General features: G+C 40.2%; 1 long non-coding RNA gene across 6 annotated transcripts; it reads left to right on the top strand.

Annotated features, from left to right (window-relative positions):
• The first annotated feature begins 1,811 nt into the window (after positions 1 to 1,811).
• Positions 1,812 to 16,954, top strand: LOC144366881 (uncharacterized). Of its 6 annotated transcripts, none has more exons than XR_013426034.1 (7): positions 1,812 to 2,212; positions 10,514 to 10,610; positions 12,730 to 12,946; positions 13,197 to 13,299; positions 13,788 to 13,917; positions 15,129 to 15,317; positions 16,218 to 16,954. It is a non-coding gene; the product is annotated as an uncharacterized LOC144366881 (long non-coding RNA). The 6 variants fall into 6 exon arrangements; XR_013426037.1 differs by lacking the exon at positions 1,812 to 2,212 and adding an exon at positions 3,860 to 4,152; XR_013426035.1 differs by lacking the exon at positions 13,197 to 13,299 and having other exon boundaries at positions 1,813 to 2,212.
• The last annotated feature ends 893 nt before the right edge of the window (positions 16,955 to 17,847 follow it).

Here is a 17,847-nt window from a genome sequence, read left to right as displayed (position 1 = left end):
GTCCATAATGTATATACTTCAAAATATCATGTTGTACATGATAAATACATGCAATGTATCAATTTAAAAATACTAATAATTTGATACATTTAGGAATTATGCACCTTTGGAAAGATTAGGAATTCATGAATCCATACTTCTAATAAAAACAGAGTGTGAGCTGGGTTTGTGGTTCAGTGGGAGAGCACTTGCTTAGCAAGTGTGAGGCCCTGGGTTTGATCCTCAGCACCACATAAAAATAAATACATAAAATAAAGGTATTGTGTCCGTCTACAACTAAAAAATAATAATATTTTAAAAAAAACAGTAAAAGTGGACAAAAGATATGAAGAGAGATTTTAATAAAGAAGAGCTATGGGGGCTGGGTGTGTAGCTCAGTGGTTGAGTGCTTGCCTCACATGTGTGAGGCACTGGGTTCAATCCTCAGCACCACATAAAAAAATAAATAAATAAAACAAAGATACTCTGTCCATTTACTGTAAGGGTCCGGCGAAACGTCGGAGGAAGAGACCACAAGAGACTGTCTTATGCAACAGTAGAAGGGAGGGTTTATTTGGAGACCAGCATGCTGGAGCTCAGAGCTCACTATAGCAAAGACAGAGAGAGTCCTAAGAACATCTTAAGCAGAGTTTATATATTTTCTTTGGAGAGGCAGGGAGAAAAGTTACATTTTGTAGTTTGGCAGTAGGGGACAGCTCATTCTGGGAACAAGATTTGCAAACAGTTCACAGTTGGGGACAGCACATTCTGGGAACAAGATTAGCAAACAGTTATTAAGATTTCAACAGTGTTTTGTTAAGCATATAGAAAAACGGAGTGACAAATACCTATTTTATTAACATTTCACTCCCCACTTGTTCTTCTGGCTACTTTTAATCATAAAAGTGATCATTGGGGGATGTCACATTTTATGTCTGTTAGTGGGGTATATTGTTGTCTGATTACCATAAGTTTGATTTGTCCAATTTGGGCCTGGAGAAAGGAAACTACACGTTTGAGCAAACAGGGTCCTAGAGTTAGCAACAATATAAGAATTATTAAAAAACCGGCCAGGGCTGATAAAAGCGTAGTTAACCAGGGGGACTGTGTGAACCAAGACTCATACCACCCTTTTTGGGCCTCTCTCTCTCGCTGATGCTCTTTAAGGCGTCTTTTTAATTTACTCATAGATTTTTTTACAATTCCAGTATGGTCAGCATAAAAACAACATTTTTCCCTCAATGCAGCGCAAAGGCCCTCTTCTCTCATGAAGAGGAGGTCCAGCCCTCACCTGTTCTGTAAAACAACTTCAGAGAGAGAGGTTAAAGATTCCTGCAAAGCTGTGATGGAGGTTTCTAATATCTTTAAGTTTTGGTCCATGGCTGTTTCTAATTGGGTCATTTGTTGTGTCCCACGGACCAGGGCAGTGGTCCCTGTGCCCACCCCTGCAGCAATTCCCATTCCTAATAAGATGGCTAAAGTGAGGGGTACAGGTTCCCGGCGGAACCGGGTTGTATGTCCCCTTATTTGATCTTTAAATGAACCTGTGTCATGATAGAGCACTCTGGGAAACATCTGCATCATTACATAATTAATTACATCTGTTGACCATTTTATGAAAACATAAAAAATGTTTAAGTATATAGAATTATACTGCTGTAGGGACGGACAAGGCAAGGCACCTAAGATAGCACTGAAGACAGGGAAACAGTCCTATTTGGTTGCAACCGGATTCAGAGGGCATTGCTTCTGTTGTAATCAATTAATCCCCTGAACCCCAAGTTTAGGTAGTTTCAGAATTTTGTACTCGACATGTAAGGGAAGGGGCTCAGAAGTTCACAGTCTGCAGAAGTTCACAAAAAGCAGTTTTTGTTTCTGTTTTTTCCTCTGTTCTGGGCAAGTTAGCTTTTCAAGGACACCTGGGAGGGGGAGAACTTTTTCTTTTTTTTTTTTTTCCTTGCCAGCTGTTACCTTGGAGCCCAGTTGGTAACTTCTTTATCTTAGAAATGTAGCCATCTCTGTGAAGCCCCAGCTCAAGGCCAGAGGCCCTGTTCACATATTTTGTGAAAAACTAGTAAGGGGGTATCTAGCTTAGGAGTGCTGATTTTTCCAGCCAGTGGCCAAGTAGAACAGGGCAACATGAAAAGAGGAAGTTTATCTATACTGAATTCTTTTATAGGGACTCTTTTGCTGAAAGTCCTAAAGTCAGCCATGGTGAAGACTTCTGGAGAAGGTCAGTTAAGACTTTTCTGTGGGCCTGGTACAGAGGGGGAGGACGGGGAAGGCGGTGCTGAGAGCAGCTCCGTGGATCTGAGAATGAGGAAGGAGAGATGTAAAAGAATAATGGGAAAGGGGTTTGGGATTTTCCTAGCAACAAAAACTTGAGTAGTAGAACAGGTAGAGCAGAGGGGAAGACTGGAGTGAGGATCCCAAAAAGCCTGTGAGGGACTTTAAATTCTTAGTAACCTGTTTTCAGTGATGACAAAGCAACTTTAAAGGCCATTTTCATTACATCTTGGATAGGGGTCTGAGGGCTCTCCTCAGCTGGTTTGAGCTTTGGGTTAGCTGGTAAGAGGACTTGGTGGGACCCGGTGTGGGCACTGACAGAAGAAGAGAGGAGTGAATCAGTGGAGGGGTACCTTAGTACCTGTTACTTCAGCAAGGGGCAATGGTCTGAGAACCGGCGGAGGTTTGGGTTCCATCAGGTAGCCCCTGTATGTTCACATCCTTATGACATACAGAAGAAGTCGGTTTTTCCCCCACATAGCCATGACTGTTTGTGGCTTTGATAGTCCGCCGGGCAAACATAGTAATCTAGGTTAGCCAACCTACATCTGGCTCACGTGTCCCTACATCCATAATGTTTGTTTCTATTATCTATGGAACGGAAGGGATTTAATGGAATTTTAGTGGGATCCTCTTCATCAGGGATACCCAGTAGGAAAGACCTATAGCCAGCTGACAAATGTCTGGGTGGAGAGATGGCCACTAGGTCCCTAAGGGGGCTGTACGTGAGATAGATCATACTTTTTGTCCAGTAGGATTTGTGATTAGCCATCACTGCTGTACGGGCTGATGAGGGTTAGGACTACTGGTGGTCAAGGGGAGAATCCATAGCCTTATCCACATGGCAAATACGCAATTTGAGAGGGTTACCAGTCTTTTCCAATTTCCAGCCAGAGTCTGGACGGGGCACAGGCTTGAGATGAGAGGCATGGATCCAGGAAGTGATTCCGTTTACCTTTAGCGCTGTAGGTGTTATAAGTAGCACCTGGTCCTTTCCAGTGGGATTCCAGGGATGACACCTGATGTCGTCTTACATAGATGAAGTTTCCCACTTGATATCGGTGTGGAGTTCCTTCGTCCCCAGGTTGGTAGGCAGTGGCCAGCTGTTTCCACAGGTATCACTGAGGTTTTTTTTAAAAGCTTTAAGTCTGTCAAGCAAGGGGGTGTGGAAGGAATTGTTAGGTCTTAGAGTTGGGGTTAGGTCCCTTACTGGAGGAGGGGCACCATAGAGAATTTTATAGGGGGTGGGGTTACACAAAGAAACAGAGGGAGTATTTCTTGTATGAAACAGTGCATAAGGCAGGAGCATAGTCCAATCTTTTATGCCGGTCTCTAAGCTTAATTTTGTTAAGGTCTCTTTAATGGTTCTATTTATTTTTTTACCTGTCCTGAGCTCTGGGGTCTGTAAGCACAATGTAATTTCCAATTAATCCCCCAAGTTCCGGGCTAACCCCTGACTTACCTGGGCCACGAACGCCGGTCCATTATCAGACCCTATTACCTTAGGCAGGCTGTATCTTGGGAAAATATCTTTTAGGATCTTCTTGACCACCATTTGCGCTGTTTTTTGGTTTTTGTTTTTTTTTTTTTTTTTTTTTGTGTGGGGAAGGCTTCAATCCATCCTGAAAATGTATCTATAAAGATTAGGAGATATTTAAGTCCATACCTTGTTGGCTTAATTTCAGTAAAGTCCATTTCCCAAAATTGTCCTGGTCTGGTTCCTTGAAGGTGCCTTCCTGCAGGAAGCTTGGAAGGGTAAGCATTAACCAATCGATAGACCCGACAGGCTTTTGTTACCCGTTCAGCTATTTCCTTTCGCTGTGAGCCGGTTAGTGGAAAACTCTGTTCTTGATCCTTCAGGAATGTCTGCAGTTTCTTTGAACCAAGGTGAGTGAGTTGATGTACATTTTTAACGTAGTGTAGGGCTTTCTGAAATTGCAAGCTGGGCTCAGTGTACTCAAGGAGTTCAGTGTCAGTGTCCTTAGATGTTAAGTTGTCGGGGTGCTCTGATGTAGTTAAATCTCCTGACTCATATTTCCCCCGTGTGGAAAGTGTTAACATGGTTACTCCGTTTAGGGCTGCCAATTTAGCCTCTTCATTTGCTCTCTTGTTAGATGGGGGTGGTATCTGCACAATGGTTTGTTTTCTGGGCTCAGTGAGCCTTCGTTTACCGCCCCTAAGGGAATAGTCCAGGAAGATTACTTCTTGCTGGCAATTTTGGGTCTTTTTAGCAGAAGCTCTATACCCAAGTTGAGCAAGCTCAGATAATAGTGCTTGGGTCCCAGACTCAGTTTTCCTTGGTGTCTGCTGCCAGTAGCAGGTCATCCACATAATGGAGTAAGGTGACTTCAGGGTGCATGCTTCTGAAGTTATTGAGATCTCTGTGGAGAGCTTCATTAAAGAGAGTGGGGGAGTTTTTGAACCCCTATGGAAGTCTGGTCCAAGTTAGTTGACCAGATGTTCTGGTTTCTGGGTCTACCCACTCGAAAGCAAACAGCAACTGACTATCTTTATGGCAGAGGCAAGCAAAAGAAAGCATCTTTTAAGTCCAGGACAGTATACCATTTTCACTCAGGGTTCAGGGTGCTAAGCAGATTGTACGGATTAGGTACTGTGGGGTGAATGTCTTGCACTCTGTTGTTGGTCTCTCTTAGGTCTTGAATGGGGCGATAGTCCCCGGTTCCTGGATTTTTTACTGGTAGCAAGGGAGTGTTCCAGACCGATTGACAGGGCCTTAGGACCCCTAAGGCCAGATATTTCTGAATATGGGGCCTTATCCCATCTTTAGCTTCTTTGCTCAGAGGATATTGTTTAATATTAATTGGAGAGGCTGAGGTTTTTAACTCCACTGTTATTGGAGGTTGTTTTACGGCTAGGCCTAATTCAGCAGTTTCTGCCCAGGCATCTGAGTAATCTGTTATCCATTTCTGGGATAGCTTGCCTGTTTGATCAGTCTTGGGGGGTGTGAAGAGTTGATGTTCATCTTTTACTGATACAGTTAAAGCCATGACTATAGGAGTTTTTACTGAAGGATTTAGAAATTCCATTTGGGGGCCTTCAGGGTTAAAAGTTATTTTGGCCCGGGGTTTGGTGAGCAGATCTCTGCCCATCAATGGGGCTAGGCATTCTGGGATCACTAGGAAGGAGTGATGGACTTTTCCTTTCCCTAGGTCCATGCTCCTCTTAGTTGTCCAAGCCCAATATTTACTGCCATTAGCCCCTTGAACTAGAGACCTTTTAGTTGATAGAGGGCCCAAGGGGGCCTTAAGGGCTGAGTATATTGCCCCTGTATCCACTTCAAAGTTTACTGGGGTCCTCTCCATTTCAAAAGTTACGTTGAGCTCGGGGAGGGGATCCGAGCCCTGACTATCCTAGTCATCCTCCAAATTAGAATGGCTGGTTGGCATGGCTGTTTCTTTCTAGGGCACTCTTTGGCCCAATGTCCTTTTTCTCTACAGTAGGCACATTGATCTGAGGCCAGAGGTGGCTTCTGGCATGGGCCCAGGTATCCCTTTCTGTCTCCCTGTCTCTTAACTTCTGGCCTATTTGTTGTTGTGACCAGGAGCTTAGTCAATGCCTCAGTCTGTCTTTTGCTCCTTTCATCCTCCCTTTGCTCCCTTTCTTTCTCCCTCCTTTGTTCCTTCTCTTCCTCAGTTTCTCTCTTATAGTATACCTTCTCGGCTTCTCTGACTAAATCTCTCAAAGTCATATCTTGTAATCCATCTAAGCGTTGTAATTTTCTTTTAATATCCAGGGCAGCTTTCCCAATAAAGGCCATCGTGACAGATGCCTTTTGATCCTCTGCCTGAGGATCGAAAGGAGTATATCTCCTATATGCCTTTATAATTCTCTCCAGAAACATAGAGGAAAATTTATCAGGCCCTTGAATAATCTCTCTTACCTTGGCCAAATTAGTTGGCCGTCTAGCGGCTGCTCAGAGACCCGCTATTAGAGCCTGGCGATAAGTGGACGATGCTCCCTACCTTCAAAGGTGTTGGGGTTCCAGTTGGGTCGGTTCAAGGGGAAGTTGTGTCGGTCGCCCATCTGGTCCGAGGATATTTTTTTTCTTGCTTCCAGGAGAATTTTCTCTCGTTCCTCTATCATGAAGAGAGTGCCTAAGAGTTGTTGGCAGTCATCCCAAGTAGGCTGGTGTGAAAACGTCGGCAGGTTCTTTGAGTTCTTTTAGCTGGGCCAGTTTCTTCCAGGGGTGGAGGGGCTGTGTGTGCCATGGGGGAGTCATCTGGAGGGTACTGGGCCGGCTCAGCTTCCTCCAATGGTGGAGAGGCTGAGTCAGCAGCAGGGGAATCATTTAGAGGGTGTTGGGGGTTGGGGGACGAGGGCAGGGGATAAGGAGGGGGAGGAGAGTCCAGTAGAGTCAAATCTTGAGATTTAGGGAGAACAGAGGGTGGAGGAGGAGGAGGAGCAGAGGGTTTGAGAGACAGAATCGTGGGGAAAGGAGTAGGAGCGGGGGCAGGAACAAGGAAAGACTTCACCCATGAGGAGGAGATTTGCAGAGGTCCTGCCAAGTTAAGATATACGGCTGTTGATCTGGATGGCTATGTGGTCCCGGCTGAAAGACAAAGCCAATATCTCTGACTTTTCAAATTAGTGGGAAGTAGAAATATCCTTCTGGGGGCCATCCGACTCCAAAGGTGGGCCATTCTGAGGCACAGAGAGTCTGCCAGGTCTGGTGTTTTACTGAAAAGGAAAGATTTTAAGCCCTTAAGTGGACTTCAGTCCAGTGATCAAGGGTCAGGGACAGAGGCCTGGAATGGCTCTGTTCCATAATGAAAGTTACTTGAACAAAGACAGGGACAATACAAACGTGACACAAACACGGACACACACAGTAAACGTGTAACACAAGTTCAAAGGCAAAGATTAAAAACAGACAGTGAATTCAACCTGACAGAAAGAATTGCCGGCAAGACCAGACGGGTTGGCAGCAGAATATACCAGATGAGGGCACTTTTGTCCCTCCAAGATGAGAGCACCTCCATCCCTCCCAGAGTCCTTCAAGGCGTCCCTTGAAAGACGTGGCCTGTGGCTTCAGGATACGTCTGTCCACCACCACCAAGGGGAGCTCACGCTCTCCGCTGGCAACCACACTCTGCCAACCCAAACCGAAATACCAGAAAGGCTCTGAGAGCTCATGCTCTCCGCTGAGCCAAAAACCAAACTCTGAGCGATCGCAAAGGAAAAACAAGAAAGAGAAGAAGGAGGAGGAGGAGAAGAAGAAGAAAAAGAAGAAAAGGCACCTTCCTTACCCCCTAAAGGAGTCTGTTGAGGTCTCCCTGTCCGACGATGCACAGTTCCCGGCCAATGCACCAAATGTAAGGGTCTGGCGAAACGTCAGAGGAAGAGACCACAAGAGACTGTCTTATGCAACAGCAGAAGGGAGGGTTTATTTGGAGACCAGCATGCTGGGGCTCAGAGCTCACTACAGCAAAGAGAGATAGAGCCCTGAGAACAGCTTAAGCAGAGCTTATATATTTTCCTTGGAGAGGGCAGGGAGAAAAGTTACATTTTGTAGTTTGCCAGTTGGGGACAACTCATTCTGGGAACAAGATTAGCAAACAGTTCACAGTTGGGGACAGCACATTCTGGGAACAAGATTAGCAAACAGTTATTAAGATTTCAACAGTGTTTTGTTAAGCATATAGAAAAGTGGAGTGACAAGTACCTATTTTATTAACCTTTCACTACAACTTAAAAAATTTTTAAAAAACAATCTATGAATAGCAAATAAGCATGTGGGAACATATTCAACATCATTAGTAAATAGGAAAATGCATTAAGTGTACCTTTTCACACATATTAGTATGTTTATAATAAATAAGAGAAAATAAGTGTTGGTGAATATGTGGAGAGAAGGGAACCTTCATACACTGCTTGTAGTTACATGAAATGGTGTGGTTGCTTTGGAAACAACTATGTGGTTTATCAAAAAGTTAAACATGAAACTGCCACACCTCCCAGCCATTCCACTCCGATCTAGCCAAGAGCAATGAAAACGTGTCCATATAAGGACCAGTATGTGAATGTTCGTACCAGCTTTATGCACGTAGCTCTAAACTGGAAACACCCTAAGATGAATGACTAGATAAAATGTTCTAGTTTGGTATAATAGAATTTTATTCAGTAATAAAAAGGAAGAACTACTAGCTGTGTAGTGGTGGTGCACACCTGTAATCCCAGCAACTGGGGAAGCTGAGGTGGGAGTATCACAAGTTCAAAGCCAGCCTGGGAAATTTAGCCCAAACTTGTCTCAAAATAAAAATGACTAAGGATGTAGCTCAGTGCTGTTATATTCAGTTTCCAGTACTAAACATAAACAAATAAATAAAAATTTAAAAAAAATGCTATCCCAAGAATGAGACTTAAAAAACATTCTGCCAAGCAACACTACTTATTATTTGATTCCATTTATATGAAGTATTTATAAAAGATCAATCTACAGAGATGGAAAGTAGATTAGTGATTGGGAATAGGAAAGACAGTAGAATGAATTGGATTTAACTTTCCTGTGCTCATATGAATACATGACTAGTGAAACTCCACACCATATACAATCAAAAGAATGGGATCCTAATTAGAATAAGTTATACTATATATATATATATATATATATATATATATATATATATATATATTCTACTATCATGCATATTTAAAAACAACAAATGAAAAAGTGAAAAATAAATAATAGCCTTATAGATTTATTTTACATATCATAAAACTTGGGCATAAGAATGGAGATTCACTTTAAATGGGCATGAAAGATCTAATAGGGGAAATGAAAATGCTCTACAATCTATTTATTTATTTTTTATTGTTTTTTAATTGATTTTATTTTTTAAATACATGACAGCAGAATGCATTACAATTTTTATTACACATATAGAGCACATTTTTTCATATCTTTGTATATAAAGTATGTTCATGCCAATTCATTCTTTATACATGTACTTTGTTTTTTTATTACAATTCTTATTAGACATATATATCACAATTTTCATATCTCTGTTTGTATATAAAGTATGTTGACACCCAATTTGTGTCTTCATACTTGTACTTTGGATAATGACGTCCACCACATTCCACCATCCTTGCTAATCCCCTGCCCCCTCCCTTTCCCTCCCACCCCTCTTCCCTATCTAGAATTTATCTATTTCTCCCATGCTCCCCCTCCCCTACCCCACTATGAGTCACCCCCCCCTTATGTCAGAGAAACCATTCAGCAGAAAATGCTCTACAATTTACAGTAATGTTTGTACCATTTAGTAAAGTTACTGAAAAATCATTGAATTTTGTATAATTGAAATGCCCAAGTTTTATGATATGTAAAGTAGATCTTAATAAAGCTGTTATTTTTCACTTTTTCATTTGTTCTCTTTAGATATACAGGACGGTAGAGTGTATTTTGACATATATACGGGAAGTATGACTTATTCTAATTAAGAATTCTTTTGATTGAATATGATGTGGAGTTTCACTAGTCATATATTCATATATGAGCATAGTTATGTCCAATTCATTCTACTGTCTTTCCTATTCCCATCCCCCATTCCTTCCCTTTATTTCCCTTTGTCTAATCCAATGGACTTCTATTTTTCCCCTCCCCAACCTTCTTTGTTGTGGTTTAGCATCCACATATCAGAGAAAACATTTGGCCTTTGTTTTGGGGTGGGGGGACTGGCTTATTTCACTTATCATGATATTCTCCAGTTCCATTCATTTTCCCGTAAATGCCGTAATTTCATTTTTCTTTACGGCTTAGTAATATTCCATTGTATAAGGTTATTATTTTTTAAAGAGAGAGGCATGGCAACTAAATGCAATACCTGAACCTAGACTGAATTCAGTACTAGAAGGAAATAAAGTCTCAAAAGTCAACTAAATAAATTGGAGCATAGATGATATATTAGTTTAAAATGTGTATTAAATCATTAAGGTTGATTATGTTTATATAGGAGAATTACTCTATTCTTAAGAAATACATACTGAAATATTATAAAGGATCATGATGTGGGTAATTAATGGTACCCTCAAATGGTACAGAAATTATATCTGTCTATATAAAGATAATAGATAAAAAAGAACAGATGATAAAGCAAATGTGGTAAAATGTTAATAATAGGTGGGTCAGTATAAGGAGTATATGAGTTTATTTGCTTTCTTTTTTTTTTTTTTTTTTTGGTACTGGGAATTTAACCTAGAGATGCTTTACATTTCTATTTTGAAACAGGATCTCCCTAAGTTGTTTAGGGCCTCGCTAAGTTGCTGAGTCTGGCCTCAAACTTATGATCTTCCTGCATCAGCCTCCTGAGTCACTGAGATTACAGGTACGTGCAATGTGCCCAGCTGCACTATGTTTATTCTTGAAACTTTTCTATAAGTTTGCAATTATCTCCAAATCAAAAAAAATTTTAAAAACTTGATTGCAGTTGTGACTGTGATTGTCATAAAAAGGTTCACCTTGATCTGGCTCCTTATTTTTCCAATTTCATCTTCATTGACCCAAAAGAGCCCCCATGTTTTAATTATTCTACCTTTATTCTATTTCCAGACCACTCTCCCACCTCTCTTCCTTTACAATCTTGATATACATTTTTTTTCCTCCGTGTGGAATGCCATTTTAGCTCTTTCTTTGCCTGAAAACCTTCTAATCATCCTCCAGTCTCTGCTGTAATGTTTCCACTATCATGCACTAGCTTAGCACACTGGCTGAATCATAGCTTGCACACAGACAGACCCAAGTTCAAGATATGGCTCTCTACTGAGGCCTATGAAGCCTCGGGCAAGTTATTTTCTACTCTAAGTCTCAGCTTATCCAAGATAAAGATAAAAATAATGATATACCTTTGAAGTGTAACGGGAATAGATGGGAAAATACATGTGAGACACTTATCACATAGTCTGTCAAATTGAGCATTCTTTAAATGTTATAGGGCATTCTTGTCCACCCACCTGTTCACCCTATTTCCCACCTGCCAATATCACTGTCATGTCTTAGTTCCATTTTTATCTCTCCTACTATGCCATGGGCCCTTAAAGAGCAAAGACCACATTCTGACCACATCTGTATTTTTCAGCACCTAGTGTCATGTCCAATAGATAAGAGATGAGCAAAAACATTTCTTTCTCCCATAAAGCAATGTTACTTCCAAAATCAATGATTTCACTTTTAAAAGTAAATCAAAGAGCCACTATCAGCCTTCTTTCACTCTAAATGCTTGGTTCTAACGAAAGTCTTAGAATTATAGTCAAAACATTTTAATTTGGGATTGACCTTTAATTCATTTATAGGAAAACTAGCAATTGGGCTCTTTATAAGAGACAGTTTAGAAAGTTAGGATACTTTGGTTATTTGTGGCTATAATTTAAGGTACTTGGAAAAGAACAGAAGAAACTAGATGAGTTTAGGGGCTGGGGTGGTTGCTCAGTGGTTAGAGTGCTTGCCTAGCATTTGGGAGGCACTGGGTTCCATCTTCAGCCCCACATAAAACTAAATAAATAAAGTGAAGGTATTGTGTCCATCTATAACACACACACACAAACACACACACATATGTATGTGTGTATATATATATACATATATATATACACACATATATATATATATATTTTAAAAAACAAGCTAGATGAGTTTAGAGTTCTGGGGCCAGGATTTAGAAGTTTGGTCTTCATTCTGTGAACAGGAGGAGAGCACAGTGGTCCTCTTTGTAACTTGTGACTATTGACATGAGAGGGAGGTGGAGTAGGGCTGAAATGTTGGGAAGGCACTCTAGGAATGGGAGCAGCCTCTACACAGCAGATGCAGCTGACTGCTGTCCTGGGTACCAACCCAGAGGAAATGAAATCACCACCTTGTGAAGATACTAGCAGGCACATGTTCACGGCAGCATTATTCAGAATAGCCAAGATATGGAAACAAATCAAATGTCCACTGACGGATGAATTGATTGTAGAGATCAGGTTTGACATGACTACAGGCATGTTGGTCCTAATTGCCATTTGGCTCACCAGATGACCCTGGCTTCCATCCCAATCCTAACAAAATTGTTAAGAGAATTGACAGAGTGTATGATGTTGGCCATTGATACCCTGTTTCTTTTTTTTTTCTTTAGTTGTCAATGGACAATTAATTAATTAATTAATATGCAGTGCTGAGAATCAAACCAAGTGCCTCACACATGCTAGGCAAAGGCTCTACCACTGAGCTACAACCCCAGGTCCACTGGACTATTTCTTAACTGACGTTGGACATGTCACTAGTTTTTGAGAGAGTCCAGGCACATTCTGGTGGGCTGTGGCCCATCTTTGTTTAGCTTAGCATGTAAACTACTTCCTCCTGTCTTGGAATATGGGGAGTCTTTCATTCAAGATGTGCTTCTGTCTACAAGTCCCTGGTAAATTACACTTTGTGTGATTTTGGATCTGTCTCTTTCTTTGGTATTTCAGCCTCTTCTGCCTTTGGTGGCTGGTTCTCATACAAGAGATAGGACATTTCAGAAACAAGATTTTTTTAAATGTGGTATGCATATACAATGGAATATTATTCAGTCTTTAAAAAGAAGATCTTGCCATTTGTCAAACATAAATGGACTTAGATGACATTATGCTAAGTGAAAGTGAAATAAGCCAGACTCAGAAAAATATTTCATCATCTCACTTATAAGTAAGTAAAATCAGTATTTTTAAAGAGCTTGAATACACACAGAGAGAATGAAACAGTGGTTAACATGATAGGAAAAGAGGAGAAGAAATTGGAAATATAAGTCAAAGGATACAAAATAGCAAATATGTAGTATGAACAAGTTTAGAGATCTAATGGATAACAGATCTAAAGTTAATAAAACTGTATTGTTTTGGGAAGTTTTATTAAATACAATCTAGCTGCACTATCCCCTTTTTCATTTTTTTTTTAGAGACAGGGTCTTCCTGAGTTACTTAGGACCTTGCCAAATTGCTGAGGCTGGCTTTGAACTTGTGATGTTTCTGCCTCAGCTTCCAGAACCCCTGGGATTACAGGTTTGTAGCACTGTACCCAGCAGCAAGCCATTTCTAAGGTGGAATTGATGGCATTTTATGGCCAATTGGATGGGAATGTAGTGGTAAGGGGGAAGAACACTCTTGGTTGGGATCATCATGGGAACGCGTTTTGGGGAGTGGGAAATAATAGCTATAAATTTTGATAGGGTTACATTTGAAGGATGGAAGGGGTTTCCAAGGAGAGATAACCAGTAGAAAATTATAAGTGAATGTTTGTGTTTGAGAAATCTGAGTCTATAAGCTGGAAAACAGGATGTTATAGAACACATGATTCCTACAGAGTCATCAGGCAGAAACATCAGGAAGGACTGCCAGAAACTTGCCGCTCTGGGGTTTATTAGTAAAGATGTCCAACTAAATCCATCTGCTTATTTATTTATTTATTTTTGGCACTGATGATTTAACCCAGGGATTCTGTACCACTGAGCCTCATCCCCAGCCCTTTTTATATCTTTATTTTTAAACAGGGTCTTGCTCAGTTGCTTTGGGCCTCATTAAGTAGCTGAGGCTCTCCTGGAATTGTGATTCTCCTATCTCAGCCTCCTGAGTTGCTTTGAGGTCAGAGGAGGTTCAAACCCAAGCCTGGTCAGTGATTAGGTGAGTAACAATTCATAAGAGACTTTACTACTCAAAACCTGGCCTTCATTTTTAAGCTTTAGGCAAGGATAACATGACAAGGAGAGCCTTAGGGTTGCTATGAAGAGGCAAACAGCATAGTGGTCAAGAACATGAGCCCTGAAAACAGACCATCCTGGGTTTGAATTCTGTCAGTGCCATTAATTAGCTGTGTAACCTTGGCTAAGTGTCTGAATCTCTCTTGGCCTGTTTCCTTATGTATTAAAGAACTGTGGGCCCTTGGTGCAAATCATTTAGCATTATTGTGAGGATTTAATAAATTGATTCACACGAAGCACCTAGAACAAGGGGGATCATGGGAAAGGGCTCAATATATGTTGGCTGCTACTTCATGCAAAACCATTTAATGTAATTAGCAAGTAGTATATAAAAATTTCTCAAAAGGATGACTACTATTATTAGTTATAGTTGTTGGTAAGGCTAATACATGGTTAGCTTTAAAAGTATGAAATTTTATATGTGGAAATCCTAAGAAAATAACCCAAGAGGTGTGATTTGTTTGAAAGGTATGATTTATGTAAAATGGTGTATCCTGCTGATACACCATTTTCCCTTTGGGTGATAATGAATTTACATTGTGCCCTCTTTAGTGGGAGTCTTATAAGCTCAAGCAAACATTTGGAAAATTTCTGGATGAGGTTAGAATAATAGTCCATTCTCAATAATTTAGAAAACTTTCCCTTCCTATAAAATAGGAGAATCTTGTGATTCTACACCCAATAAATCCCACAGCGATTAATGCTATGGTGAAATTGTACCTGCTTCCCTCTGTGTGCTTGAAAATGTGAACAATCATTTCATCTCTTCAGCAAGAAAGCCCAAGCAACTTCATGCCCAGATTGGAAAATGCTGTATGATTAAAATTCAGACTCAGACTTGCACCCACTGTACTACACATTGCTTTCATTTGTTCCAAAGGCAGTATTTAACACAAATGAGTGTTTAAGTGTTTTTACCACCTAGATTCCAAGACACCTATGTGTCAGACTTTCTAGACTTTAATTTTAACTTGTGAATTGGGAATGCCATCATTCTTTGAAACTGAGAAAGATTTTTATTGAGAGAAAGAGAGAGAGAGAGAGAGAGAGAGAGAGAGAGAGAGAAGAGAGAGAGAGAGAGAGAGAGAGAGAGAGAGAGAGAGAGAGAGAATTTTTTTAACATTTATTTTTTAGTTTTCAGCAGACACAACATCTTTGTTTGTATGTGGTGCTAAGGATCAAACCCAGGCCGCACGCATGCCAGGTGAGCGAGCTACCACTTGAGCCACATCCCCAGCCCCTGAGAAAGATTTTTCAAGTAGAAAATGGAGGTGGAGAGCAGCTGGCATTGGGACAACTGCTGGCATGATAAGAAAATCTAAGGTACATGTTTAAAGTCTGCCGTTGCTGTGACAATATTTTTCCTAAAAGCTCAAGATGATACAATTATTCATAAAATAATTTTAATAATTATGAAGAGAGTCTGCCTTGTGTATTTTGTAAATCATTATGAGAGTATGTTTCAGTAGGGTTTATGAATCCACAACTGTGCCCTTTTCAAACTAGTGATATATCTTAATCAAACAATTGCCTCCTTAGAACCTCAGGAACAATGTTAATCACCATTGATTTTGAAGTAGGTAAGCTTTTACTTGGGTGTTCTGGTCTTTTCTGTTGAACCACCCTAAGCAGTCACAGTTTTCTGCCATAAGAAATCTATAAATTGTTCAACTGGAGAGTCAACATTAATTTTTCGCTATTTCTCAAAAAGTCAGAAATCAATCAATAGTTTTCCATAAATAAGACAATTACAACTTGCTTAATGATTCTCACCTCCATTAATGTTCCTGGTTGTTAACAAATCCTGTCCCTCAGTCTATGTGCCTGTCACCTGCTAGTGATGGAGTGTTAGCTCAGCTCTCCACAATGCTTTGTTGGAGGTAAAGAATCTACTCAGAGCCCACTACCATGTGTGTTGTTAAATAATGCTTCTTTGTTTTCTATTTTTAAGTATTACAATTTTTGAATTATGGAATAAAAATAAAAATGTCATTTCTTACTCTGCTTTTTAAAGGTTTATTTTTTTAGCTCTAGGTGGGCACAATACCTTTATTTCATTTTTATGTGGTGCTGAGGTTCAAACCCAGTGCCTCACGCATGCTAGATGAGTGCTCTACCTCCGAGCCACAACCCCAGTCCTCTTACTGTGTTCTTTATTGCTTGTTTTCTCTGAGTTGAATCAGTGACCAGGTTATGATTCCCAGCACTTCACTCTTTCTGCAGAGAGATGAAATACAATTCCAAGAACAAGCTGAAGGTGCAAGTCAGGAACTACAGAAATTCTTACCAGCTTCCAAATGTCCAAGGCTACTCTTGGAAAACAACTTGCTGTCCTAGCAAAGGAAGAATGATTCTATTGTAACTGTCATCTGACCAGGACTGGGCAGGAAGAGGAGCAGGAGTGGCCCTTTTGCTTCAGAAGACTGTAAATTGTCTAAAACTCTCAGTATAAATTATCTGAAAGGTTATTTTCTCAACCATTTTCTTTGACAGGCAAGGACATTAAAGCCAAGAAAGGGCAAGCGGTTGAAGAAGGTTATACAGCTCACTGATGACTGCTTCAAGACTTCTGAATTTTCACTACAGCTCTCCTTTCTTTACTTCACACCTTCACATACCATAGAGGACCTCATATTTGTGAAACACTAAAAATACCGCAGTAGTGATACAGGCTGAATATTAGTGTTCCCACCAAATTTATACTTTGAAGACTAATAAGAGAGTATTTGGAGGTGGGCCTTTCAGAGATAATGAAATGAATGGGATGAATTCCCAATGAAGCTAACTTGCAGCTTCTACCTTGTGAGGTTATACCAAGGAGGAACCACCTATTAGTCAGGAAGCAAGCCCTCACCAGACATAGGATCAACAGGTGCCTTTGACTTTGGACTTCCCAGCCTCTAGAACTGTGAGAAAGAAGTTTTTATTGTTTAGCAATAAAAGAGACTCAATTTATAAGACCTTTGACTTATGGTATTTTGTTATAGCAGCCTGAATGGATTAAGACAAGTGTTATTCTTTCTTTCCTGAGGAAAAGAAATTATACATCTGAAACGTACCATATTTGGGCATCATGTTGTACATTACACGCAAATTTCATCCTAAAAAACATTATGACAACACTGTACTTAGGTTGTATTTTGCCTTTCATTAGATAAACTTGTCAATGAGGATTAATAGTTAAAATCCACTTAAACACTCATCCTCCCAATCTACCATCATAGCTTCCCCTCTAACCACACTTAATTCCTCATCCACTTTTGTCGTTGCAGTATGAGCCTACCTTTGCATTTACTGCTTCTCCTACCTAGAATTATCTTTTCTTTATAAAATTTCCAAATTATTCCTGTTACTAAGTTTCTTTGTGTGATATTCCTTTTCCATTTCTAGTTCCAGAGGTTTTTGCATTTTGCTATGGTGTAACACTTAAAGGATTCTACTTGAATGTAACACTGTCTCTTCAGCCAGTAGTGACCCTCCAAGCCTAACAAGGTGCTCAAAACATGCTTCCCCCATGTTTTTGCAGAATTAAATATAAAGATCAGATCAAAGCAATGGTACAAAGGATTCACTATATTTACTTTCAGTTGGGAGCAGATGACTTTTGTTTGGATGGTGAATCTGTGGGTTCTTTTATAGATTAAAAAGTAAGTAAACTTATAGAAATTCTGTATGACTAAAGCACAATAATTACAAAGTATTCGCAAGAGAAGATTTGCCTAGAGTGTATCAAGTCTTCCACTGCTGAGAAAGATACTCTTCCTTTGCTTTCTAATCTAATCAGTTCCTCTCCAGAGGTTGCTCTTTGACCACAAGCTCACTGCATTGATTAACTAACTTTGAAATAGATAAC

Source organism: Ictidomys tridecemlineatus, chromosome 9, assembly GCF_052094955.1.
Source record: "Ictidomys tridecemlineatus isolate mIctTri1 chromosome 9, mIctTri1.hap1, whole genome shotgun sequence".
In the NCBI taxonomy this organism is placed as follows: Eukaryota; Metazoa; Chordata; class Mammalia; order Rodentia; family Sciuridae; genus Ictidomys; species Ictidomys tridecemlineatus.
This window is presented reverse-complemented; position numbering and strand designations above follow the sequence as displayed.